The sequence below is a fragment of the Lathamus discolor genome, chromosome 5, assembly GCF_037157495.1.
Source record: "Lathamus discolor isolate bLatDis1 chromosome 5, bLatDis1.hap1, whole genome shotgun sequence".
In the NCBI taxonomy this organism is placed as follows: Eukaryota; Metazoa; Chordata; class Aves; order Psittaciformes; family Psittacidae; genus Lathamus; species Lathamus discolor.
In genome coordinates this window covers 29,946,146-29,963,846 of record NC_088888.1, presented here as the reverse complement: position 1 = coordinate 29,963,846, position 17,701 = coordinate 29,946,146, and the positions used below count along the sequence as shown (strand labels likewise).

The 17,701-nt window shown below is 38.4% G+C and overlaps 1 protein-coding gene across 9 annotated transcripts in view; it reads left to right on the top strand.

Annotated features, from left to right (window-relative positions):
• Nucleotides 1–17,701, top strand: part of CHRM3 (cholinergic receptor muscarinic 3) — a 277,465-nt gene that overhangs the window by 236,265 nt on the left and 23,499 nt on the right. The window contains exon 1 of one of the 9 annotated variants that reach the window (XM_065680199.1): nucleotides 8,821–8,830. The exons of the other annotated variants lie outside the window; for them this stretch is intronic. The gene's annotated coding sequence lies outside the window, so the exon portion shown is untranslated. Of the gene's footprint in view, nucleotides 1–8,820; nucleotides 8,831–17,701 lie in introns of those variants that run through there. 9 annotated transcript variants of the gene reach the window in all.

Sequence of the window (17,701 nt, the reverse complement as noted above, 5' to 3'; positions counted from 1 at the left end):
TAAATTAGAAAATAAATTGATCCTCAGGATTTGCGGTTCCTAAATTTATTTTTTTCGTTATATTCCAAAGCTTTTCTCCACACTGCCGTGAAATTTAAAATGCAATTCAAAGGAATTAATGTGCATGTTACAATAGCTGCTTCTAGGCTTTCCTTGAAGGTGATTTAATCTCAGTTTAGAAATTCATTTTTTTCTTTTTGATCAAAATTTCAACCCATGTTATTTCAATTTCACTGTTCTGATACTAAGAAATACTGGCTATCAGATGGCAGTGACCACTTTGCAGCAAACTAACCTGAGGTTCTACAAGTCTGATTCCAAAATTTCTCTGAAAGCATGCAGTCAGTTCAACTGGTAGTGGTAAAGAAAACTATTATTATAAACATTTTGCTGGGGTTTGACCCACCAGATTGGATTGCTGATTGATATATGCCATTTACATAGTAAGCACTGTGTTCATTGCATATTTACTGGAGGTTATTGTCGTGGTTTAAACAAAGCCATAAATCGTGCAGTCGCTCTCTCACACACACACACACACCCCCCCACCCCGACCTCCCCGTACTCCTGGAGGGATGGAGAGGAGAATCAAAAAGAATGCAACTCCCACAGGTTGAGATAAGAATAGTTTAGTAACTAAGGTATAACACAAATCACTACTGCTACCACCAATAATAATAATGATAAGAGAAGATAACAAGGGAAGAGAATACAACACCTCAACACCAGCCAACCGATAACTTCCCCACCCCACGCAACTGAGCACCGACCGATACCTCGTGCAACCCCACAGTGCCCTAGTGCTTCTGGGTAACTCCCCGTTACATCCTAGGCATGACGTGCTGTGGTATGGAATACCTCTTTGGCTAGTTTGGGTCAGTTGTCCTGTCTCTGCTTCCTCCCCGCTTTCCCTCCTCTGTGGCAGAGCATGATGCTCAGAAAGTCGTTGGTCAGACTAAAACATTTGTGTTATCAGCTCTGTTCCCAGGCCAAAAGTCAAAAACACAGCGCTGCACCAGCTACTAAGAAGGAGAAAAACGACTGCTACTGCTGAACCCAGGACAGTATCCACTCCTTATTCCATACCATTCACGTCATCCTCAGATCCCACATTTTCAATATACCATCAGTCTTATCTCAGTGCACTCTTATCTTAGTGCATGGACCAGTCCCTATAAAGCTGTTGAGTCCATCTGATCCATGATGTAGGCTCCATCTCTTGTAACAGTCTCTCAGAGCAGGAGAGGCTGTGTGCAGTGTTCACACTTGTGAATAACCTGGCCAATAGTGTCCATTGCTAAGTCCACCCCTCGATCATGAGTCCATCTCTATGTTGCATCTCTGCCCTGATGGCCTGAAGCGCCATGGGCCACCAGGCTCAAAATAATTCACTGTCCCCTTCAGCAGTTTCTGCAACTTGTTGCTGGGGACTCCATACAGCTGCCTTCCATCTCCGACGCTTCCAAAGCACTGGAGGGGCCCAGTGGAGTAGATACTCACTCATACTGTACCACACACCCTGCCACTCATGACTGTCCAGCCTCAGGGAAAATCTCTTGGTCCTCCTATATTGTCGTTTAACCCCAGACAAGGCCCAAACCTGACTCTGCTTAACTCTTGAAATCAGACGAAATGGTTGTGGGCAAAACACCCTCTGTATGCATGCCAGCATGGTGATCCCCATCACAATCAACAGACAGGTCTCAACAGTATTAAAAGGCCATTCAAAAACTTCAAAACTCTCAAATGATGCTGTAAATGGTCTGAGAGGGAGGCTGGGAGGGTAAAAGAATGTCTCCTTCACAGGTTGACCACCCAAGAAGGAGAAAAAAGATGTGTAATTGCTAAGCACTTCTATTATATACCTCCCAAAGTATAAAGGTGGTGACCACACTGGGAACAGAAGCCAGATCAGTTTCATGATCAATGATTCTATTGTATTTCAAGTCATTACCACAAAGTACAATGAGACAAGAACCTTAGCCCAAGCCCCACACTTGAAAAACACTAACACAGCAAATACCGGCTCTAAGTAAGGTACGATATACTGAGACTGTGAGACCAAGAGGAACAACTTTGAGAGCCAGTAAATCAGCGTTGTGATGAGTGACTATTAATCTAAAACAATGAATGCTTATCACAAATGCGATTAGACACACTCCGGTCAGATCTGTTGTTATCTCAACCCCTCGTGCCCCACGTTGGGTGCCAAAAAGAGCTGTCGTGGTTTAAACAAAGTCAGCCATAAATCACACAGTCGCTCTCTCACTCCCCCTCCCCCTTCCTGCCTTCCCCCTACACCAAGAGGGACGGAGAAGAGAATCGAAAAGAATGCAACTCCCACGGGTTGAGATAAGAACAGTTTAGTAACTAAGGTATAACACAAACCACTGCTGCTACCACCAATATTAATAATGATAACGGAAATAACAAGGGAAGAGAATACAACACTTCAGCACCAGCCAACCGATAATTCCCCCACCCCACCCAACCGAGCACCAACCGATACCTAGTCTAACCCTGCATTCCCTAGGCCTTCCGGGTAACTCTCTCTTACATCCTGGGCATGACGTGCTGTGGTATGGAATACCTCTTTGGCTAGTTTGGGTCAGATGTCCTGTCTCTGCTTCCTCCCGGCTTTCCCTCCTCCCTGGCAGAGCATGAGGCTCAGAAAGTCATTGGTCAGAGTAAAACATCGGTGTTATCAGCACTGTTCCCAGGCCGAAAGTCAAAACACAGCGCTGCACCAGCTACTAAGAAGGAGAAAAATGACTGCTACTGCTGAACCCAGGACAGTTATATAGAAGACTTTTTTTCATGTAAAACCAACTTGCTGCTTTCTTTTAATGAAAAACATCTTTGTGTTATGGGTAAGAGATAGCTGGTTATTTTGATCATGGGAGTTAAACTTAGGTGATGTATTAGAAGATTTAATGTATTATAGGATCTGTTTGTGTTTGCAAAGTAAGATTGAACATTTAAAGGTAATAAAGGAACTTCTGGATTATTTAGCACTTCCTGTGAAAGAACAGCTCTTATAGTGAACTTTGGGCTTCCTGCTTCTGATTTGGAACAGGAGCTAAATGTAGCGCTAGTTAATAGTTACAGTCACTGGGAAATTAACTCTAGTTAGAAAATTGGTTGCTTTTTTTTAATGTTCTGTTGCTTCTGTCAACATGACAGGCACTTGAATCTGATAGGGAAGAGAGGAGAGAAGGAGGATGTGGGTGGCAAGAGGTGAAACATGAGTTTCTCAGGAGGTTAAACTGATTAAGCAGTTTTAATCACAGCTCAAGAGACTTGTCATTCCACATCTGAAACCTGAACTCGGAAATGTGTGACTATGCCTTCTCTGCACTTCAGACACAAGCAGAGATGACATGTTCAACCACCTTCTGTCTTGGAGAAGCATCAGGAGGATTCAGGAAGCTTGCTTTCTTTGACTAGTTGTATTAGGTCAGTTGTACACTGAAGGCACAACTGTGCCTGGAGTTATTGCAGTCACCAGTCATAGGGTGACCCATCAGTGTAGGGAGCTACTGTAGGAACACAGAATGAAGGGGTGGCCTCTCACTACAAGCTAGTTTACAGCCAGAATATCTAACATAACAGCACTATCAATCACAACTGTTCCTTGTTTTTTTATTTACTGTACAGCAATTTATCTGTGTGATCCAGTGTTTCTAAGATATTCATTGCCTTTTTTTGCCCCAGTTTGATGTAAACAAAGAAAATCCTATGGGAAAACTCAGACCAGTCAAATGCAAGGAAGTTGTGACTTTCCAAGCAAGTAAGCCTATGAAACAAACCAGTCTTCTCAGCCAAGAGGAGACTATAACTACACTTTCCTGAAGCAAAATTCAGCACCTGGGGACACAGTTCTGTAGTAATTTAAATGAACTAAAATTAAAATTCATTTTAATTATTACAGAAAAATTTACAGATCATAGTTCTGGGTTTTATCTTCTTCCTTTTTTTTTTTTTTAATTTATAACCACTCTTCATTACTGTAAGATTGCCCTGCTGAACAGGGTTTACTGGTTTATTTTTGTTGGGTTGCTTGGGTTATGTTATCTTTTATAGACTTATAGATAGTTTGAATATCTTTGGAAAACACAATAAAAAAGAAAATGCAATTGTAAAGTATCGCCTCATGTATGTAACATCCTTAATACAGATACTGTGCTCTTATCTGGACTCTTTTAGAAACTTGATAAGCTTTACAGACATACATAAGCTGCTTAAATACTAAGATGAAGGCACTTTATGAAAGTAAAATCTATTCTTGTAAGAATCAATACGATTTTGGTATTCTTGGTACTTTTGGTACTCTTGATACTGCCTTTTCGTTAACATATTTAGGTAATGATTTAACAAAAGTATTCATTTAGGATGAAATAAAGTTCTGTTGAGAAGACTAATAGAGCTTTAGGAAGAAATTCAAGTCAAAGTTTTCTGACCTTATTGGGACCTAACTTCTGCATGAACTTTATGCTACCTTTCTCCATATGCACGTTTTCCAATTTGAAAACATAAAGAGCTTGAGTTTTGAAATTGAGTTTGAAACTGAAGAGAGTTTAAAATTGGAATTTTATATATCTGTTCTTCTGGTTTCCTTTTGTGTTTTAAATTCAAGAAGTGGAGAAGTCCCTGAAGTGTGGAAAATCACTATTTATACAAGACTTCTGTAATGCATTTTTTGCAAGGGCAATTTTAGGTGTACTGTGTACAGCCTTTTAAATACTCTTAACTATTGCTGAAGTATCCTTATATAGTTATTATTTTGTAATTAGCTTTACTATGTTAGGACTGCATTAAGGCTTAGGGAATAGCATTTGGCTGCAATCAGATTTCACTTTTCCCTAAAATGTTCCAGGTCTGCTGGAGCTCTGATGCTCCTTATTGCTTTAGGTTTTGCAGCCTCTTAAAACATGTGGTAAGAAGCACTGTGCTGAAATGCCACCACAGGCATTGGGCTTTCCTAAGCTGAAATACTTCCCAAACTCTATTCTCCACAGGTCAAGAATTAATCTCTTACTTGCTGTCTGGGGTATTTTAGATGTATCTCTAAGTCTCCTTGGGCATGCTTTTCTCCCTAAATTCTCTTCAATATGCAGATCTAGATTTAAAGGTGGATGGATGCAGAAGTGTCCTTCCTCCTTATCTTCTCAAACACCCTCCACTTCATTATACACCTTCTGGGCTGGTGAAATGCCCACTTTCATGCTGCCTGTGGGAGCAGTCCCTGGTAAGTCCCCAGTATGGTGCTCCAGAGTTACCTCACCTATTTGCAAAGTAGGGGAGAACTTAGGCCAGCCCATACTTTAGTAGAGTCTCAGCGACACTGTGCCATCGCTGTAGGCTAAAGGCCATAAAAAAATCCCTGGGTCTCCACTGAGATCAAATTAACTTGAAAGGAAAAAAGTGGAGAACTTAGCCCTTGAAATCTAGCGCAATACATCAAAATTTAACTGTTTCTGGTCCTCATCCCCAGCAGCTTTCTCCTCATAACTTTTTTGCTTACATTAATAAAAAGCTTTTAGTCCAGTTCTGAGTACAGCCCTCAATTAGAAAACCTAGCAAGCCATACTAAATAACATGTGCAACTATCAGCTATACACTAAAATAGCCATTTTATGTTTCAATTCAAGTCTCTTCCAGGGATACAAAGGAACTTCGTACCAAGCCAAATCCATCTGGATTTCAATCTACATAACAAACAATTGCTGGTTTTATGTATTATAGAGAATATGGTTTATGGTGCCCCATACAGAAGCCCTGTACAAATTCAATAGTAAGGCTGAGGATTGTGTCCATTGTGAGTGTTTACTGGATATATTTAGTAACCACACAAATCCTATTTCATTAGGACTAGAAGAAACATTTCACTTGGTCTGCTTTCACTCACAAACCTCTCTTTTTAAGTTTCTCGTATTTCTTCTCCTCCTCCTGAAAAACCTGTCAAAGAGTGATACTGTGTCTATTAATATTTTTGATTTTTCGTTTAATTATGTCATGGAATCACATGGAATCCTCACTTCTGTTGCATTTGCCAACTTTTATAGATAAGATGCCAGTGACACCCAAAAATGTCACCTCTGTTGTTCTGTCTCTGTTTTGGCATTGGAGATGTGTATATACACATATGTATGCCTTGAGCCAATATGAATCATTGCAGATCGTGCATGTCTGATGCTGGCTGGAGACTCTGTAAATGGCTGGAAGTTCTGCAGCACTTTTAATTAAAGCCGCATCTCTCTAAGTTTTGCTGCTTTGTGTAGGCATGATGTAGAGCTGGGCCTGGGTACAAGGCTGATTGCACCTATATCAACAGCATTCACAGATGAAAAATTACCATGTGCTCTGTGCAGTGTGGTGAAATCTGTGCAGGTGCCACATCCACTTGAAAGGTAATTGAATGTCTGTTGGATATGGATTTATGTTATTCTGAGGCATTGTGGACTTCTAAAACACAGTATCCAACCTTGGTTCACAAGAAGAGACTATGAGCAGGGAAGACACTTAAGACCTGAGGAAAAAGCAGACAGCTTTCTTCAGATGCTTTTAGCTGATGTTCATACGTGGCTTTCCCACACGATATATGGTTTCTTTGGTGTAGAGGACTGCAAAAGAAAGCATGGGAAACATTAGTGAATGTTCAAAGCTACAAAAATTGTGAGTTATGTTCATGTGAGATAGTAAGATGTTGTGAAGTAGACCCTCCAGCTTATGTTGTGAGTTGTTTCCTAATACATTCCACATCCTGAAGGCCTCTTCTTCCTTTTCTAATACCTTGCTGAGACAAGTCACCCACATAAAATCTTCTAATACCTGTTTCAGCAATGACTAGCATTATACAATATATATTTTACACTTTATTGTTAATGAAACCGGTTGTAATTTGCGGGGGAGTCACAGGGTAGAGACTCACTCCTGATGTGAGGCGTACAGCTTTTCTTTCTGAAACTCCAGTGAAGTGGTTGACTGTATTTTGGGAAATGTTACAGATCAAAATAATACACATTGCATTTGAATTCACAAGTAATCAGCAGGTGCCCTTTTAGATACAGCCCGGTAAATGTTCTCATTGAGTTCACATCCCATTTCATCTGCTGGTAAATCTCTGGAAATAAATGTCATTTAGTCAGTCTACTCATCGTGATTTTTTCCATTACAGGTTAGGCTACCATGTGGCAATGCCAGTTGATGTCTTAAAAGTAATTCACTGCCAATTTTTTTCACTCTTGCTGCCTTTGACAAAAATGAACATAAGCCTATAGAGTAACCTACATACAGTTTAACACCCTGCACTGTGGATAGTAAATGAAATACTTTCCTCTTTCTTTGTTTCACAAATAAATTTAAAAATAAATAGAAAGTATTTTTAAAATAGTCTGCTTTGACAGAGAGGATTAAAAATAATTTAAAGTATTAAAAATGTTTTCGTAACTATTATTCACAAGAAAATTTTACTGTTCTACAGCCATAACTATGCAGCCGGGTCGTTCAGTTATAGTACTATTGATTGCAGTGGTGTGTGTTTTGTTTGCCATTACCCAGAAGTTGTTATTTTTCTTCTGTTTGTGAATAGCTTGCTCTTGTAATTGATTCCTGCAGGGATTTTGTATCTCAAGCTTTCTTTTTAAAGGATATTTCCAATTAGACTGGCAGTTTGTTTGTATGCTAGAATAAAAGAAGCGCGTCATTTTCAGAAGAATAAATCCATTTTTACTTTGTGAAGAAAATGTGTCAAGGGTGTTGTAAGATCAAAGTTTTTAATTGAATTGACAACAAAGATTGTCGCAAGTGAAAAAAATTGTCTTTCTGCAGAGAAGAAAATCTTTGTAAGGATTCGGTCATAAATGTAAAGCCCTCGGTACACAGCCTCCAAAGTAAAAACTGGATTTATAGTCATGCTTGTGATTATTGGGTTGTATATACTCATAAGAAAGGCAGTGTGAAAACTAGGAATAAATGTTTTTGTTAATGATACCTATTATTTTACTGTGAAGAACCACAAATAAAGATACAATTATGCACTGTAACATTACACTTCTAATACTGGTGGGAGAGGCAGGTAGGAGTGAAGAGGTAATAAAAGTTACCAGATGCTGAGAATTTTGTCTACGGTATGCTACTACAGGAAATCTCTTGTTTGTAACAGTTTTTTAAGGAAGAAAATATTTTGCTTAAAATGAGTCATTACTGCAATTGTCTATTTCCAGCATATCTTTTCACACGGAAAACACAATAGAGGTTTTACCTTGACACCAAACACATTTCCTTCTCAGTTTCCAAATTTAGCTCTGTGGTGTTTAAAAACAAGTGTACTATGGGCAATTAGATGTTTCTTTGTTGAAATCGGTATGAACTCTGAAAACTTTCTATTGACTTGCTGCAGATATTAATAGCTATATTCAAATGTCATTAACAGTGGAAGACCATAGTTCATAAAAATATCACTAGTGCAGCACTTTTATTAATGCAAGTGCATTTTAGTAACTGTCTTCAGTATTGCTTTGCTTTAGTTTTAAAGAAAAGCTGTATGATACAGACTGATAACAGCTGGAGTGTCAGTATTTCCTTCTACTTACATTATTGATTATTCTGTACTTGCCAGGAGCATTTCTTTCTTCATTGAATTTGCAAAGGTCATTTAAATAAGTGTTCTCCAAAAGAAAACTCAAGAACTAGTAATTAAAATTAGTCTGCGGTCTAAATTTTTGTCTTGACAGCCTAATTGAAGTATAACTTTGTAAGAACACAGAGCAGTTGGTCCTACTGAATTGCTCCATTAGTTCATTTCCAGGCATGGAATTTCATCTCTGATGTGAGTCCTTTCTATGTAATCTGTAGTTCCCAAATTCATGGATGACAGGATACTGCTTTTATGTGTGTGTTCCACTTTGCATGAGGGCTGCCATTTGACTGAACTGCTGCGAAAGCAGACCTTTTGCCCGTTCATAGTCTCCCGCTGACCAGCCAGCCAAAGTGTAGTCTAACAGCAGGATCATGATGAGCCACCACCCGCAGTGGTGTGACTCCTTCAGTCATGTCCTTTCACCTCATCTAAGCAAGATGAAGAGTATATCTGTCTTACTGAGCTGACATCTTTACCGCTCACTCTCTCCTGGTTATCAAGCTGTGGCAGGGACAGGTTTTCACTAACTCCTTACTTCCATCAGTCACATAAAGTTATATATATTTTCTAATTGGTTTCCTGAGATTTGCACAGCAGTTTTATTGTTCAGCCCCAGTTGAGAAAAAAAAGGACAGACTGAGAATAAAAAAATGGAGGGACCATGGGATTAAGATATCATTGAGCACATATCTTCATCAGTAAACACAGTCTAAAATAATAGCACTTAAGTGTCCCTACTTCTGGTACAGAAGAGCTTTAGCTCTCATTATCATAATTGTTGAGCTCTTATTTCAGCAGAGCTGTGTGTTTCAGCCTGGTCGTGCCGTGTCACAGGCTGCATCTGCAGCTTTTGAAGCAACAGGGATTTTTTTGCTGGATGGAGTCCATTAGCAGTAAGTCATCATTGGTGGGAACAAGTACTCAAATTACTGTTATTAGTACTTTTTGCATGAATGCAAGCAAACCATAATTGACTTCAAAAAAATAAATAAAGTATTTTTCATGGGAACTGAAAACTGGCAAGATCCTACAAGCACAAAAGGGCACAAAAACGTGATTCACGTGTCAAAAGATGCCGTAAACCTTTTTTGTGGTAGATAAGAGACCTCTAGAAGATGAAAACTTTAAAACCTCTAATAACATTTTTATGGAGCTTCAGGTGTGAATGTTTTGAAGTGAGCTTTCTCCATTACATTTGTTCCAGATGCACATAACATTTGATTTGGAAAGGTGAATACGTTTTCAGAGTCTGTAACAGCAGAGAACAAAGGTCTTTCATACTGGATTCTTCCACTGCAAAACATTTAGGTGCCAAATAAACTATTCTGTCAGAGTAAAATTAAAAAACTATACATTTTCAGACTTGTAAAAGCTATAGACAGCTAAAATTTGTTGGACCCCGTAGTCCCATCTCCTTGCTAATACGAGTTTCTTCCTTACAGTACTTGTCGCTGTGCCATCTTAGTTTGTTTGCCAGTTTTGCATTTTAAGAACTTCCTTCAGAGCTTCAGATGTATCCTAAAGGCTGATAGTTCAGAGTGCCAGGAAATCTTCCCTCCTGCTCATGTAAAATTGTGCACCCTTCTTCTAACACTTTATATAAAATCTTCCCTTTCTTGGAGCTACACTGTGGTATGGCTTTTTTGCCCTTGCTGTCAGACTGTGCATTGTTTCTGAGACACTTGTGCTTCATTGCTGGGAATATTTGCACTGAAGACACAACCTGTGAGAATAATAATGTCTCACTGATTCTGATACCATTTCCAAAATTACTTGGTGCCCTTCAACATTTTAAGTGTTTCTGCTGTACTTGTCATTTTGTTTAAACAATGTGTTTCCTCACTCTCCTCCCATAACTCAAGGACTCCTATTCCTCAAACTTTTCCATTTTTCTTCTTTAATCTTTAGTTAGTTTGTAAGTGTCTTGTACAGATCAAGTTGGCTGGAGCAGAACTCTCATTAAACTGTGGTATGACTGGCATATCTTTTCAGCCTTCAGTCTTGTCTGTATGAAGTATCACAGAAATGCACATAAGGCTATGGATCACAAAGATGTCTAAGGTAAACTGAAATTCATTCATTTATAACTAAAAGGTAAAAGCATACTAGTATGGGAAGAGAAAATCTTTAAATCATGTCATTTCAGTCGTTTGTTCAAATGGCAAAACTTCAGAACCTTGAAAGAGCTTTCTCCCTTTGCTGCAACATATAATGTTATATTATTATTACATCATATATATTATTATATTATGTATTATATAATATAATTATATATAATTCCATATATTTCATATATAATATAAAATATAATAATATTAGATATATTGTTGTATTATTATATTATATACTACTGCTGAAGTATATAGCTCCCAAATAGGCTTAAAGTGTGAAAGATATCAACTGCTGTAGAACCAATTATGAACTTTAAGCCCGAGATCTGTTCCTCCTTGTAAAGTTTTCAGTTCACCTCTTAACCAACTGCTAAAATAAGATTAATTAAAATTGAAGGAAAGACATCAAATATGAAGATGTCTCTTCAAAGCAATTTATTTTTGTGACCTGTCCAAAATTCAGGGTTAATATTATGAACTACCAATTTCATTTAGATAGTTAATATCTCAAATTAATATGACTGTGAATTATAGTGATATCATTGAAATAATGTCCTCAGAAGGATGATACTTTATTCCACTAATTTCATTTTTATATATGCTCAGATTCCATAGTTTCAGGTTTGCAAGTGATATTCCATTAGGGAAGTCAAAATCGGCTGCATAGACAATTTTTTCACATAGACAATGGCACAGGTACTTGCATAGTAAATTTTTCTGATCAGCACCAGTGGGTTTTCCAAAAAAGATGCTACTGGGAAGCTGTTTGGTAGTGCATAGGGACAATCTATTGTTCCTGCGCAAATATGGTGGAGGGCAGCCAGTGCAGTGTCTGTTGGCAATAATTTAGTATCTATTTCCCTTCAATTGTTTTAGCTCTTGCCCACAATTTACTTGCTCTCTGGCCTTGAGGATTCTGATTCCTTAACAAATGGGATAAAAGAAACATAATATTTCTAGTGAATCATGTTTTGCTATGGAATTCAGTTCCAAGTGTCTCTCAAAACTGGATTTGATACATGTACTATAAGTATGTATGTGGTTTATATATAAAATATGAAAAAGTGCCTGCTTGGATTCAAGAGCTTTCTAATTCTAATAATATCTGAGGTTATGTTCTGACTGACTGGGAACTTAGATGCAGATAATTATTATCTTTTCTGTGAAAACCTACAATTTCAATGAAGTAGACATTTTTGCATTAAAACTTTCTGTAGGAGTGCTCTCTTGGCAAAAATCAATATAAATTTTTCTGGTAGATTTTACTTGATAGGCAATGAGTTAATTTCATTTTCACCTGGACTTAGGATATCCTGGAATTTTCTTGCCTGTGAATACTCAGACAGCTGTACCTAGCTAGAACTTTAAAATGGAACTTGGAGAGGCACTGCATGGTTTAGTGTTTTCTTACATAGATGCAGAGTGCCATAACTCATCGCAGTCCTCTTCTAAAGGAATTAAATACCAGAATGTCAGAAGTTCCTGAAGGAAGGAAGAGTTCACATTTCCCTTACCTCTAGTTTCTGATTGATTAATCGACATTGTTACAAGTAGAATTTGCAGAAGAAGTTAGACCATATATGCTGCTGTGATAGAAATATAAAGTATATGCTGATTGAATTTTTTGCTAGAATTCTGTAAAATATCAGTAACCCTTTTTACTTCCAAACTACCATTGCACTTACCCGCACATCATAGCTTGACAGTTGTGTGTGTAAAAGAACAGTTAGCAGGGAAATAAACTGCCAAGCTTGTTACATATGGCAGATTCCTTTTTGTGCCAGGGCACCCTGCGTGCAAGCCCACATGGTTGGAAAAGATCTGAGAAGCTTCAGGGATTCTGCTGAAGAACCCTTTGGAATCTTAGATGGAGGTATAGAGGCAGAGGGAAAACCAAGGGAGAAATTGCCAGCAAACCAAGAGGAGTGTTCAAAGGAAGGGGTCAGGTCACCCTCAGTCCTTGGATGTTGCTTGGGTTTTGTGTTTGTTTCTAGCAAACTGCTTTGGCACTCTGCAAAAGGAAAGAGAAGCTTCTAGCCTTTGTCTGTGGGATCTCCACTACCACCTAGAAAATCCTTAACAGCTAAATTAATATCCATGAAAGAAGATAGTGTGAAATCTACCTCAGCCCAACTTCTGAATTTATCCAAAGTAGTAGGTATTTGGGAATTCCAGGTTCTGTTTAGTGTGGCACAGCTGGTGTGATAAAATTAGGCAACTCAGGCAACTGCAAACGTACGTATGAAGGAGGAATTTGGGGATCTAAACTGCTTCCTTAGGCAGTTGCTGTAGTCTTTCTCAAAGTTAGACAATTAGTGATCTTGCACAGGTTCTCAAGGCAGAAAGGACAGGAACTGCAAAAAGCTGCTGCCTTCCTATTTGTGCAGAGGGATGAATTTCCAGCTGCTGTTCTCTCTGAGTCAGGTTTGTGTGATATCAGTGCTGAGAGAGGTACCAGTTGCTTGAAAAGTAACAGGCTGAGCAAAGTCAGTTATCTCTCAAGAGCCAGCGCGCCTCCTGTGCCTGGGTGGAGAATAGTCTGGAATTACTTTTCAGGGAGCACGTCAGGAATCTCCATGCAACCTGCCTCCTCAGGAAGGGAAACAGCTAACTGTGTGCTACAGGAAAGTACTTATATTACAAAGAATTTATTCTTCTCATTTAAAGACACAGGAAACTAATAAATGCTGTAGTAGAAACTCCGATACATTATTGTATTGCTCACAGAATAGCTGTAGTTGGATGACTACATGTTGTAGAACTTTGGAGTCCTTGATTTCTCTTCCTAGTTATTTCCTATTTCAATTATGTTTTATAAAAAACAGCTGTGAGAAAATAAAATCTGGTGTGTATAAGTAGCACAAAGAAATTATGCCAGCCATTAAAAAAAAAAATGAAGATAACCATTCTGTTCTAGTTTCATGAATATTCCATAATCAATCACTAAGAAGACATTCTAGAAGAGTTGTATATGTATATGTGCATATGAATACACATATGGTCACATGCATGTCTTCACTTCTAACTAATATTACCAGCCTTGATTAACCTGTCCCTCATAATAAACTGCTGTTAGTGGGAGCTAAAGATGTAGTCTGAGAGAAAAGAGGCAATCTTGCCAGCATTCTCTGTAAATGCACATATGCTTTGCTGTGACATCAGTAGTAATAACTCCCATAATCAATATTAAACTGTCCTCTCTTAGTTTATTACAATATACTTTTAACTTTCCCAAGACCACTTATTTAACTTGGAGTGTGTGTATGTGTTTGTATAAATGCATACATGCACAATATATTGATCCTTGGCAAGGATCAAACTAGTAATCCGTTTTGTACATATCTACTGCCAAATTGGAAAAATGAAAGATAAAGTTTGGCAGAGGAATAGGTTTTACTGAGGAATGATGTCTTCTTTCATTGCTTAGGAACGAGCTGGTCTAGATTTAACCCATTTTTTAAAACCCATTTGAACTGATAATGTACCAAAGCTTGTTTCACAAAGTCCATGAACTTAGGTGCAGTGAGGGGCTTTGATACCAGAGATGATCTGGCAGTTTTTAAAACTTTAATGTGTAAAATCAGGCTTCAAATTGCAAGGTGAGAAATACATTGTCTAATTTTCAAACATGCTGAGTACACTTACTCCCATTAATGTAAGCTTAGAAGCTAAAGAGTTAATGGGGGGAAGAAAGGGTATCTGGGTGAATAACCAACCACAGTCAGTTACAGCTGATTCTGCTCCGACAAACTTCCACTGCCATTTGAATTGAATCTAAACTCTACCCAAGTATAAACCAGCCCAAATCTGATGCTTTCTCATCAGATTTGTCTGAGTGATGGAAGACAGCCTGGTCGCCGCTGGCATGAGTGTGATTGTGGTTGTCCTCCTGATGCCCCTTCCTGCCTGTGAAAAGACTCATGTTGCTTCAGCACTGTCATGTGCAGAGCCATGCTTAGTTCCATGTTACCTTCCTGGACATGCTGGAGTTACACCTTCATCTTTTAGGTAAAGACATGCTTGTTTCACTTCAATTTCTGCAGCTCAGCAGCCACAATGGAACAGCCTTGGGCTGCCTGCCACTGAGGTGGCCAGACACCAGCGCCAGGGTTGCCTTGCAGTAGTGGGCTAACAGAAATGTGACAATCTGAGGAAAACGTTTCCTCCTAGGTACAAAGCAGAGCCCCAACACCATGAGCTATGAAGCTGGCAAGGTTGCCAAGTATAGGTGAGCAGAGAATTCAGTGACCTGGGTAGCTGCTTACTTTAAAGTTGCTTTGTTGCAAAAGGTGATCCATGACTTCTACGATGGTGCTTGTTACAACTCTGCTGGATTCTGTAGCAAGTTTTTCAATCCTATGGCATTATTTTTATGTTTGTTTGGAAACATAAAAACATATGTTTGCTTAGAAAGAGTACTTTGCAGTGTTTAGAGATATTAAAAAATGGAAGACAAATTAGTAATTATCTGAAGTTTAGGAAAGACCAGTATAATCTAGGGGAACAGATGGTATTTCTTGGTAGGTTTTGCTGAACTAGCACCAGTCATAGGTATCATTGCAACTAGACTGCATAAAGTTTCTTGCCAGGTAAGTGTAAAACATCTTTTCCCCCAGGTATAATACATGCAGGGCACTGTACAGTACTGGTCAGTCATGCAGTAGTGTTTGATGGAAAAATGTCTGATGCTTGATACAGAGCCTTTTAAAAAGGAGACTTAGAAAAGCTCTGAACATTTCTAATGACAGTTTTTGCACATCAGCAGAGTAACATAATTCCACATCTGTAAGCCTTAGAGATAGAGCTGGCCATATAGCTTCAGATACAGTAATTTCCACTGCTAAAGCGTTTTCAAGAAATGGAAGACTTGCTCTGAAATACAGCAATTCTAATGAAATTTTAGATGTGAAAGGGTCTAAATGCATACTGCAGACTACCAATTAATTTACTACTGATATTTTTTAAATTTAAATATTTAAAACACTCTATGACATTATCAAAGTGAAATATTTTGACAGTGAAATAATTTTTCTACACAGTAAAAATGAAAACCTGCTTGGATTCCAAATTAAAAAAAAATAAATCTGAATTTGAACTATTGGCTTTTGTTTCCAGCCCAAGAAAGTAAGTTCCTCTGGGGAAAAAAAAAAAGGTTTTTTTTCACATGGCCAATTTTACTCATTATCTGTCCTAAGCTGCTCCAGTCATTCTACCAAATGAGTCTTCTTCAAAGATTTCTCTACTCAAAGTTGTGGTTCTATACCATTTTTACACTGATAAGTCTAATGAAGAATACTGGGGAAAAAAACTGTGAGTGGAAAGTTGTTTATCAAACTGCAGTTTTAGAAGTTCAGGTGCATTTTACCCTCCCTTTGCCTGAAGACAGTCATTAATTACCATAGAATCATAGAATAGTTAGGGTTGGAAAGGACCTCAAGATCATCTAGTTCCAACCCCCCTGCCATGGACAGGGACACCTCACACTAAACCATCCCACACAAGGCTTCATCCAACCTGGCCTTGAACACCGCCAGGGATGGAGCACTCACAACCTCCCTGGGCAACCTATTCCAGTGTCTCACCACCCTCATAGTAAAGGGCTTCTTCCTTATATCTAACCTGTACTTGCCCTATGTAAGTTTAAACCCATTGCCCCTTGTCCTATAGCTACAATTGCTATGCAATTCAGGTTGCTTTATTTTTCAGGCTTATCAGTCATGACTCTGTGTGTGACAACTACAGGAAACATACTCTCTGTAGTCATAGTATATTTAGGCACATTAAATCTGTAGCAGATTTAACAGGATTTAAGAACATGAGTACTTTAATGCTTTTCTGAGTGAAGACCATATTTTAATTAGGATCACAAATATGAGGGTCACATCTAAGCCACACTCCTGTTTCCATCAGACAGTTCTTTTCATAAACATAGTGTTCACCCCTTAAATTTTTATAGGTTTTATAGTTTTGTCACCACAGCTCTGATTTGGACAGTGATTTGATTTTGTTCAGTTTGCTTTGATGTCATTTGGTTTGATCTCAAGTGAAACCTGATGCTTGGCCAGCCTACAGCAATATATAATATTGTTTGATAATTTGAATAAAATTCAGCAGATCAGTTGTCAGTAATAATTTTCTAAAACTGTTGCTGAAGGAAGATGTATGACAATTTTGCAACAGGCCTATTAAACATGACTGCAGACATAAAAATATGTGGGAATCCTGCATGTAGTCAAAAATGTGGGAAACAACTGTTGAGCAATACACCATATTTATTTTTTAGCAATACTTGAAATATCTTTAGAGCAGCAGGTCTGGGCAAGAAACCAAACTCAACGTCAACCTCTGCTTTGTTTTATATATACACACATATATACACACACATATATTTATGTATGGTGTAGCTGTCTAACAGACCTCTGTGCAAACTTCTGCTTGCAAATGATTTATGCATTCTGTAAAAAAAAAAAAATGAAATTATAAGTTTGACAGACTCAGCAAGATCCTGCTGACCCACAGAGGTTGTATGAATGGCAGTGAGGATACAGCTACCTGAGCCCACAGTCTAGCACAGAGGATATTTGTGGGGTTCGGCTTCAGAGCACGGAGGAGTTAAATGTTCCCCAGTGGTCCAGCTGGTTTCCTGCACTCAGACTGTCATCGACACATAGTTCAATATTAAAGCATCTCTATTTGTCCAGTGGTGACTTGCGACATGACTGGTTGTCCTCATCATTCTCCAACTGCCAAAAAATAAAGCTGATGGGTATATGCTACCCTTTCTTTTAAGGAAAAAGTAGAAAAATGAAATTTGTTATGTATATCCCACATTCACTCAGCTCTTGGCTTGCGCAAAAGGTCAAATATTACCCAAGCATATATAAAATAACAAGCTCCCAGATCATTATTTTCCTGCTGGGTATTTCAAATGTGGAAAATACAACAAACA